This window comes from Corapipo altera, unplaced genomic scaffold (assembly GCF_003945725.1).
Source record: "Corapipo altera isolate COAL_440 unplaced genomic scaffold, ASM394572v1 23b, whole genome shotgun sequence".
NCBI lineage: Eukaryota > Metazoa > Chordata > Aves > Passeriformes > Pipridae > Corapipo > Corapipo altera.
In genome coordinates this window covers 530,830-540,461 of record NW_020884885.1, presented here as the reverse complement: position 1 = coordinate 540,461, position 9,632 = coordinate 530,830, and the positions used below count along the sequence as shown (strand labels likewise).

At 50.3% G+C, this 9,632-nt stretch overlaps 1 long non-coding RNA gene across 1 annotated transcript in view; it reads left to right on the top strand.

Annotated features, from left to right (window-relative positions):
- The window catches only part of LOC113946696, a 12,336-nt gene that overhangs the window by 868 nt on the left and 1,836 nt on the right, over window positions 1-9,632 (top strand). Inside the window, exon 2 of the long non-coding RNA XR_003527521.1 lies at window positions 7,930-8,086. This is a non-coding gene — a long non-coding RNA (uncharacterized LOC113946696). The remainder of the gene's footprint in view (window positions 1-7,929; window positions 8,087-9,632) is intronic.

Here is a 9,632-nt window from a genome sequence, read left to right as displayed (position 1 = left end):
AATAATAATAATAATAATAATAATAATAATAATAATAATAATAATAAAACCAAACAAAAAAACCAAAAACAAACAAAAACCCCCCACACACAAAAAAAAACCCAAACCAAAAAAAAACAAAAAAAAAACCAAAAAACCTTCACCCTCACCCCATTCCTTGCATGGATTTGGGGATCATTATGAATCAATTACTGCTCTCAATATTTTAGAATTTGCTTGCATAAAAAGGAGGGTTGCGGCCAGAGGAAAAAAAAATTAATCTTTGCTGTCGTAAGAAACACAGAATCTTCCTGTATAGTCCTGTGACTAAAAAAAATCGCTGCTACTACTTTGGGTTAAATCATTTTTCTAAGAGTCGCGCTACTGGGGACGGGGTGAATATTGTGGCTGCGCATCTCCAAGAGCGACTTTCAAATTGGGGGGTTATGCAATGCGCGTAGAATACGTTTGGTACATGCAACCTCATGGCTTAATTTTTACAGAGAAAGAAAGTGAAAAAACAGATCAAAAAAAGCCAGAGGCAAACCCCATAAGACTTCCCCCTCCCCCCAATACTTAGTATGGTGCCGTGAAAGGGCGCGGGGCCGGGCCCCGGCTGCGTGCCCACGGTGCAGGACAGCGGAGCGGAGCCCGGCTCAGTGGCTCCGTGCTATGGGAAGGAGGCTTCAACAGGGACAGAAAGTGTGTGAAGTTGGATTTCTCTCTCTTTTTCCGCATTCTCCCATTTGCAGCAGTGCTTGACGATCTCAAGGTGTTTCTATGGCTACCTTGTGTATGTGGGAGGGTCATATGTGGGGGTGCCCAAGAGAAAAGGCAGCTCTTGGGTGATCATTTATCAATGTCACCCACATAATGATTCTCTCTGCAGCCTTCTATTGATGAGGATAATTACATTAGCTCAGAGTGACTGATCAATGAAAAACCACCAAACAAAAACTTCTTTACTCTTCTGTAATACCAAAAACCGATACTGAAATAAGACAGAAAGGGATTTCCCTTTCCTTCCCTTTAGCAATGATTTTTGTAACGAACAAGGAAGAGTAAGGAAGTTTTATCTGATTAGTTTCCTGTTCAGAAGAGGCTACCATTTTGTGAAAATGTTCCCTTAAAACTCTTGGCATCATTCCTTGCCTAGTAAAAGCAAATCGTTATTTAAGATATTGACTATTGCTTCTCCCTTGGACCCCAAACCCTTTGCTTTTACACTTGTGTTTTGTGACTGGGGGATGAAGGGGGAGAGAAGAGCGCGATAGTTTGGAGCTGCGAAGAGGGAAAGGGGAAGCAGATAACTTTTCTTGCGCAGTTGGAACTGTCTCTGTTTGTCAGGTTTTCTTTGTTTTTATCACTTCATAAAGTGGCTCTATTAAAGATGGAATGTGGCCTCCCTGAGATGCTGCTCTGTCGGTGAAAGCTTGCAATTAAATTACGGGTTCGTTCTTTCCAGAGTTAAAAATCAATGTCTTCTCAATTAAAGGGAATTTTAATGCCTTTATTGGGAGTTGTTAAGGACGCCATAAATTTTACTATAATGCCTCTAAGCTCCGAAGCCTTGCCAGTGGACAGGTTGATATTCTTGTTGTTTTTGGAGGAAGAGGTTGTTGCTGGTTTTGTTCTCTCTCTAAAGAACCTTCTTCAGAAAACTCAATCATTTTGAATAACTGCAAGACAAACGGATGCAAAGGGGCGGGAGGGCGCAGGCTCTTCTGCCCTCCCCTCTGCATTTCGTACTGCGATCAGCTCCTCTCGCTGTGTCGGGGAACTCTGCCTTACCGCGCACCCGCCGGGCTCGAGGGCGGGTTTTCATCTGGTTTTACGGAGGAACGGAGAAACGCTTCAGTTTAGGAGCACTTCTTTCGCCATACTCGCTCCCCCTTTCGGAGAGGCTGGGGGTGCTGAGCCGAGGACGCGGCGGCCGGGAGTCCCTGGGGAGGACAGCGAGCCGCCCGCCTGCCCGTCCGGCACTCACCCTTTAAGCAGACCTGGCGCTAGTCGGGTCCTGGTGAAGACCTTACATCTCTGTAAACATACATACAGAGATGACTACCAGTTAGCCCTGGGACGCAAATGAATGGGAGCCGGAATAGGGTTGGCAGAGCCGCTTTTTTTTTTTTTCCTTGCCAAAATACTGTGTCTTCACAGGCTACTGCCAAGTAAAATCCCCATCAGGAGGCTGATCCTAACCACATTTACACGGGATTAATTCCTCGAGCCGCAGGAGAAATCGTCCCCGGGCCGTGAGATCAGAAATAGGCCCCTATCCCCTTGTTTTGTCCGAAACATGTTTAAAATTCATTCAGTTAGTTCCATGAAGAACCAGTGCAAACTCCTTTAGAACCAGTGTAAACTCCTTTGATTAAAGCAACTGTCAGATTCTCCGAGATTAGGAGAGAGAAAACGCAGAGTAGGATGTATTTATTATTTATACTATAGTCCACTGTGAACAGTTGCAAGGGGAGGATTAGAGAGCGCGTTTGAAAGAGGAGACAAGAGAAAGCGAGAGAGAGATGTAACCCTCTCTGTGGTTTGGACCAAGCTGCTACATTTCTCCCACCACCACCCGAGCTCCCTGTTACACCACCCAAGCTGTGCTCCCCAAGCCGGGACCGCCGGCTCGTCCTTCCGCGCGGCGCACCGGCCATCAGGGTCCCGCACCACTTCGTTAAGGACCTGGAATCAGTAGCCCGATCACTCCGATTTTCACTCAAGTTTGTATTGTTCTGCTTAAGCCTGATGCGTGGCACTAAACACAGCCAGTCCCTTAAAAAAAAAAAAAAAAAAAAAGAAAAAAAAAAGAAAAAAAAAAAGAGCGGGGGGACAACGACGGCTGCTTTCCTCTAAGGCTTGTGTCTGTGTTTAGAAATGGAGGGTGCAAGGCAGGGGATGAAAACAAAGCCATAACCGGGTTCTCACCGACCAGGTTTGCTTTATTTTCCCGTTAGTGGGGGCGGGGGACGGGGCAGCGAAGTCCTTATATTTGGCTGAGGCGTGAGTTCCGAGTTCGGGAGCTTTTTTTTTTTTTTTCTTATTTCTTGCTGCTGCGGCTTTCCAACTCGGAAACATTTTCAAATCTATGAACCTTGAATGGACAAATACCCGCTATTAATGTGGGACATGGAAGAGTGGTAAAAAAACCTGAATGGAAACTGTGCTGTAGCTTTGGGAGAAACTAACGATGTGCTTCAGCTCTTACCATTACAGGGAAGGAGAGAGGGGGAAACCCCTTCTGATTAATAACTAGCAGGGTAATGTTGAGGGCTTTTTCTGCCCGATTGCCTTTTTGAATTAGAGCCGATTTCTTCACACTTCAATAGGGCCTGTCTCTTTTAAAATGACTGACAGATTTGTTTCTCCTTTTTTCTCTCCCTGAAACTTAATGATGTAAATTTTCTAATTAGTTAAATCACGTTGCTTAAAGGCCTTAATATTTACCGGGCAAGGAATGATAGCCGCGTTCGGATCTCTCGAAATAACCAGCGAAATAATATTAGACTTTTTACAGAGGGAGGGAGGGGGGAAGCGCGGAGGGAGGGATGGGCTGGGGAAATATCACGTAAAATGAGAGCTAAAGTTCAGCCCGGAGCTTCTTCCCTCCTCCCCCACGCCCCCGAACCCGCTTTTATTTTTCAATCAGCTAAGATTTAATTAGGAGCCCCCGGGCCGGACGATCTGATATTTTCTCATTAGTTTCCCATCAGTAATCTTGAGTGTTAGATCGGCTTAAAGGTTGTCAACATTTGACCAATTTTATTTAAGGCAAAGAAATCACGCATTATAGCTCCGGGACCCGAGACCTGAAAATAAATCCTGCCCGGATCGGCGGAACTAACATGCGAAAAAAATGTTGACAATTCATCGCTGTATTTAATAAGTTGCATAATGTATACTACGCGCGCACACGGAGAGCGACACGGAGACATCCGTGCGGGGCGCCCAGCGCCCGGTAACGCGCACACCTGGCCGGAGGGGGTGACGCTGTGTGTGTGTGTCTGTCACCCGCGTGTGCGTGTGTACACGTGTGTGTGTGCTCGCGCTTGTGTGCCTACACGCGTGTGTGCTCCTGTGTGTGTGCACGTGTGTCTGTGCCTACACGTGCGTGTACACACGCGTGTACACATGTGTGTGCCTGCATGTGTTTGTGTGCGTGTATGTGCGCGCACGTGTGTGTGCCTGTGTGTGCTCCATGTCCGTGCACACGCGTGTCCGTGTGCGGGCGCGCGGCGCGCCAGCGCGGGCTCCCAGGCGCAACGTCGGAGCGCCCCCTGCTGTCGGCGCGCGGCTCCTCCGCGGAGGTGCCCCCGGACCGCGCTTCCCTGCGCGCTTCCCTGCGCGCTTCCCTGCGCGCTTCCCTGCGCGCTTCCCTGCGCGCTTCCCTGCGCGCCGGGGGAAGGAGCGCGCGGCGCAGGGGCCGCGCAGGCGGAGGTAAAGTGCCCCCTGCTTCGCGCCTCCCTTTCGGCCCGGGCGACCGTAACACAAACTGTTTGCGAGGCCGCCCTTTTCCTTTCTGTGCGAGCGCAGAGCTGCCGACAGCGAAGAGGGGCGGCCGGCAAGGAAGTGGCACGTGCTCTTGTAGCCCCCGCCGTTCACCCCGCGAGCCCCGGGCCCGGCCGCAGCGCGTGCGGTGCCCACGGGTGGTGCCCACGGGCCGACCCCCGAATGTGGCTACCCGCGCCCCCTCTGCGTGCCTGGCCTGGGGCGCAGGGGGAAAAAGGCAATAAAGCACTGCCAGACGGGTGTCCCATGACCCTGGTAATTTCTAGGTAAGGCCACGGCTTCATATTTATTGAAAGCACGACAGAAGGGGAAAATCGACCAGTCTGCTAGGCTCTCACCCCAGACTTTTCCCTCCGAGCGAGCAGGCTGTTCCGCGCCTGCCTCCGCCGTCCTGCGCTCACCTATGCGTGCCTGCCCGCCGTGCCCGCACCGAGCCCTCTGCCCGGGCGGGCTCCGCCGAGGGGCTCCGGTCCCGGCTTCTCCGGGGAGGAACGAGGGAAGCCGGTCAAGAGCACGGAGTGCGGGGACCCGGCCTGGGGGGGGGATCGCTCCGGCCGGGGGGGCGCGGGGTGCCGGGTCGGTCGGCCAAGGCAGATCTCGGCTCGGGAGCCAACAATACGTCATACATCGCCCGCGCTTAAGGAGGCACCCCAGCCTCCTCGTACCTCGAGGTAATACACTTCCATATTTACTGTTTAGAGGGTTATTTTGCCCAACAACAACAAAAATTCACACAAACCCAGCACTCAAACCTGTGTCTAGTCCCTTTGGTTCAGGGATGTGCCTAGATAGAGTCCAGCCAAAACAATGCTGTGCAGAAGGTATTGCTGGACAAAGACAGTAGTTGCTCAAATTTATTTTCTTGTAAAAAATGTGCGTGAAAGGGAATGGTGGAGGGTGGAATATCAGAATATTAGAAGACACCTTTCTTGGAACAAAGGCGAGGGGAATCATCTCAGTTGCGAATCCATCAGGCGGAGACCAAATAACAATATTCATAGTAAGGCATTCAAAAATACAATGTGCTTAAAAAAACCAACAAATGCTTACTTACAGTTGTTAGAGCGCAGCCTAATACCAAATTAGTCTTACTGACAGTCTCGTCAACATCTTAAGTAAATTATCATAGCGATGGTCTTTGGAGAAGAAAACCCACACTCCTTGCTAAAACACCTCCTATCATTAATCTTAAACCACTTGAAGATTATGATGGAAAGAATGGGATCAGTAACCATTACCATCTTAAATTGCTGTTAAAAATCCTCTGTTTATTTTTGCAAAAAAAAGTGAATATATCTGTGAGATGCAGAAGAAGGAAGAAAGGAAAACACAAGAAAGGCAGAACAATTGAGGCGAATCCTGTTGCAACCTCGATGATAAACACATGGAAAAAGCTGATACTGCTCTGCGGATTGCTGGAATCTGGGTAGACGTTAGAAAAATAAACAAAGCGGTTACACCACACCAGTTTTGTAAATTCACCGGTACAGTCAAGGAAAGGTAACTTCTTAAAATTATTTGTGTTTTCCTGAATATTAGGTGCGTGCCTTTATCTACATCGATCATTTGATAAAGATCACAACTATTAAAAACGTACTTGCTCCTTTCACTGTTCATAGATTACGAAAAATTCATTTCCACCCTCTCTTGCTCGTATTTTTGTATGCACTGCATGTTTTCCAGTAATCGTCAGAATAAAGTCTACAGTGTAATTTTATGAGGATCCGACATACTCGAAACATTTGTTCAGAGTGAAACCTTTTCTGAAGCGATCTGAGATTTTTATTGTAGCCTCTCCTACTAAAATATAATTCCTCTTTGATATGAATCATCCCTCTTTTACAGATGAAAAATATTTTTCCCCTCGTTAAACTACTTCCAGGATTTGGCAGAGAAGGGATAATCTGCTGATTTAGGGACACTTGACCTGCATGTTATCAACGGATCTTTACACCTTCAATGGATCCACAAGTCGATGTGAGCTGGGCACACGTCTGAATATAATCAAACACAGGTTTTTGAAGTTATTCTTTCAAAATGTAGAAGTTTACATGAAGCCTTTAGAGAGCACGATGGACCCCGGCCGGCCTTCCCTCGAAGTCAGAGGAAAGGGTACCATTAAATCAGGTCGCTGTGAATTAAAACAAACCAAACAATTATTTTCGCCTAGCAGAGCTGCATCTTCCCGTTGTTTCCGCGATGATTCACGCCAGCAGCGGTGTATCAGAGGCAGAGGCGGGCTGGCTGCTCTTCCCATTCCAAAGGGGGGGACGGGGGATTTGCTCCCAGGAGCAGCTCAGCAGCGGCGTGGGGAGCTGCGCGGCGCAGAGAGGGGTGCGCAGGTAGGCGCGGCGGGAGCGGGAGCCGCAGCAGCACTGCCAGCTCCCCCGCCGCGTCCCCGCAGTGACCCCAGCCCGGGGCTGCGGAGAGGTGAGAGGTGACGCTGCGAGCCAGCGCAGACCTGGCCCTTTTAAAGACACAGCTAATCAGTCCTTTACTAAATTAAAATATAGGAACCAGAGGGGAAGCAATTTCGATGTAAAGAATTACCGTGCACGCTCCCAGAACGAAATAGTATTGAAATGAGGACAGTGCTCTCTGCGACGGAGAGATTTGTCACCCAGGAACAGTTGGGCTAAGATAAACTATAAAATTATACATCCGCTATAAAGATCTGATAAATCTGCACATGCGGGAGATTACGTATCCCACACACTCACAACAATAAAATAAGCATACGGAGTTGTTAAAAAACTTCAACCCCATAAACTATACAGCGGGGTGATGGTTATAGGGCAGCAGGCACTGGGTGGTTAATTGCCCACCTAGCTGAAGGCTCAGAGATTCATTACAATGTGGGAAGAAATTAAAGCGGAAAAAAAGTGATACATTTTCCTGTCAATTCATTTGTCTTCCATTTCAATTTATTCTTTAACCTTTGTAAAAAATAGGAACTAACTGTGGCAGAGGGGTGTGTGTACATGTGTGCGTATGCACCATAGCCATACAGTACATACGTTTGGGTGTGATGTAAAGGTGTGTGTAATCTGAGCACATGAACTGGCTCACAAACAGTGGAAAATCGTGACAGTTCCATTTTTCCTCTTTAATTAGGAAATATTCCTTGATTGTCTTGGCATCCATTACTTTTTAATAACTCCATAGAACCAGAAGAAGAAGAAGAAGAAATGTCCGCTGCAAGTAATCTGCTATAAAGCAATTATTTTACTAGGATAATATGCAATTGCAAGTATAACACCGAAACGGACATAAACGAGATACAAAGAGAAAAAAAAAAAAAGTAAAGACTACTGGAGTAATGATAATTTTTGACAGTACATACACTTCATTGGGTCACTGTAAAAAATATTTAGCTTTGGTAACGTAGCCCTGTTACAGCTAGACTGCAAAGAAACTTTCCCTTTTCATGTGTTTCAGGCAGCAAAATGCTGGGTTTAGAAGACTGCCAGTTTCCTGCATACAACTATAATTAATCTACGTACAGAGATCAAAGATCCGAGGGCGAAGGAAATGATTGATTCCGCCAGAAAATGCTTCCGTGGCACAGCCCATGGACAGCCGCCACCCACGGCAGGTAAACTGCTGCATGAAACTATTTTTAACTGAACAAAAGCCTAAGCACACATCTGACGTCAGGGAGCAGCGCTCCAGGAGAGGGGGCTGGCAGCGGTGCGTGGTGCCGGGCAGCAGTGCGGCGCTGCCCGGCGGCCCGACCCGCGGCCTCGCCCGGCCCCGCTCCTGGCGGAGCGCGGCCGCCTGGGGGAGAGGGCTGTCGTCCGTCGGGATCGGGCTGCGGCTCCGGGGATGCCCGAGAGGTGACAAAAAGCAGGCACGGCGCCCAATGGGGAAGGCCAGTGGCACCGCTCCTGCTGACTGTGGTCTGCAACTTCTCCGCGTGGTTTTAAAAAACAGAGGCTGCTTTTATACCCAGGCAGTTTGCTGTGTTTACCTGCAAGGCACCCAAAGGCTTCAGGCACTCGGCGGGCGGGCACTGCTCCCGTCAATCTGGGCGCCCTGGCCGTGCGGAACCAGCGCATCCGCGGGCTCGGGGCGACGCCCCCAGCCTCCCGCATCGCCGCGGCCCAAACTTCGACTCTGATGTGAGCGTGAATATACACGAGAAACGCTGTGAAGTTCAGCGGCCAGGAGAAGCGCTGGACTGGCTCTGCCATCAGCAATGCACACGGAGGTGGCAGAGGCGGCCGGCGGCCGCTCCCTTCTCAGCTGCCCCTGATGCAGACGGGGGACCCGCCCCGGGAATCTCGCGCTCCCCTGGGCCCGGCGGGGAGAGCTCTGACCCTCACCTCTCTCTAGTGACCGTCAACTTGAGGAACCCACTGTCTGGCCTTTCCCACCGGTTTGAAACACTCAGTCTTCACCTTCCCCTCCCTCGTCCCCTCAAGCCTTGCGCGGCGGCCGCTCCAGGCGGCCTGGCCGGGGATGCTCCTCTCCGGCCGTGCCCGCCCTCAGCTCTTCCTTACAAGGGCGCCCGCGGCCAGGCCGGGGGGAGGCGGAGGAGGAAGGGGAGGGGGCGGTCACCGGGGCGGGGGGAACCTTTCCCGGAGAGGGCGGCGGGCGTTTGCAGAGAGTCACTCCACGCACAAAACCCCGCAACCCCCGGGCGACCTGTCAGCTCTGCCGCCCCTGGCTCCCCGCCTCGCCTCTCACCAGAGTCAACATAGAGCTGCGATCCATTCGGGCGATTTAGTTAAAATAAATAAACCTGCGAAGATTCACTAGCGAGCGATGCATCATCGACCCGGAGGTTTATTAAGAGGCTCCTTACAGCCGCGGCTGCAGCCCCGGCTCCACCGGGGAGGTGCGGGTGATGGTGCTGGGGGAAGGCTGCGGCAGCCCGGGTCGCCCCCGATCCCCCACACCAGCCCTCCGGCAGGAACCTGGCCCCACCACAGGACAGCCACCCGCTGCTCACCCCCCGTCCCCATCGAGCCCTCAAGGAGGGGGAAGCAGCCCGCCCGACGGCTGCTGCAGAGCACTGTTACTTATTTCCCTGTATATTTGCGGGAGGGAGAAGAGAGTCGGGAGACGTTGTCAGTGGCGATTGTTAACCCAAATAATAATAATAATAATAATAATAATAATAATAATAATAATAATAA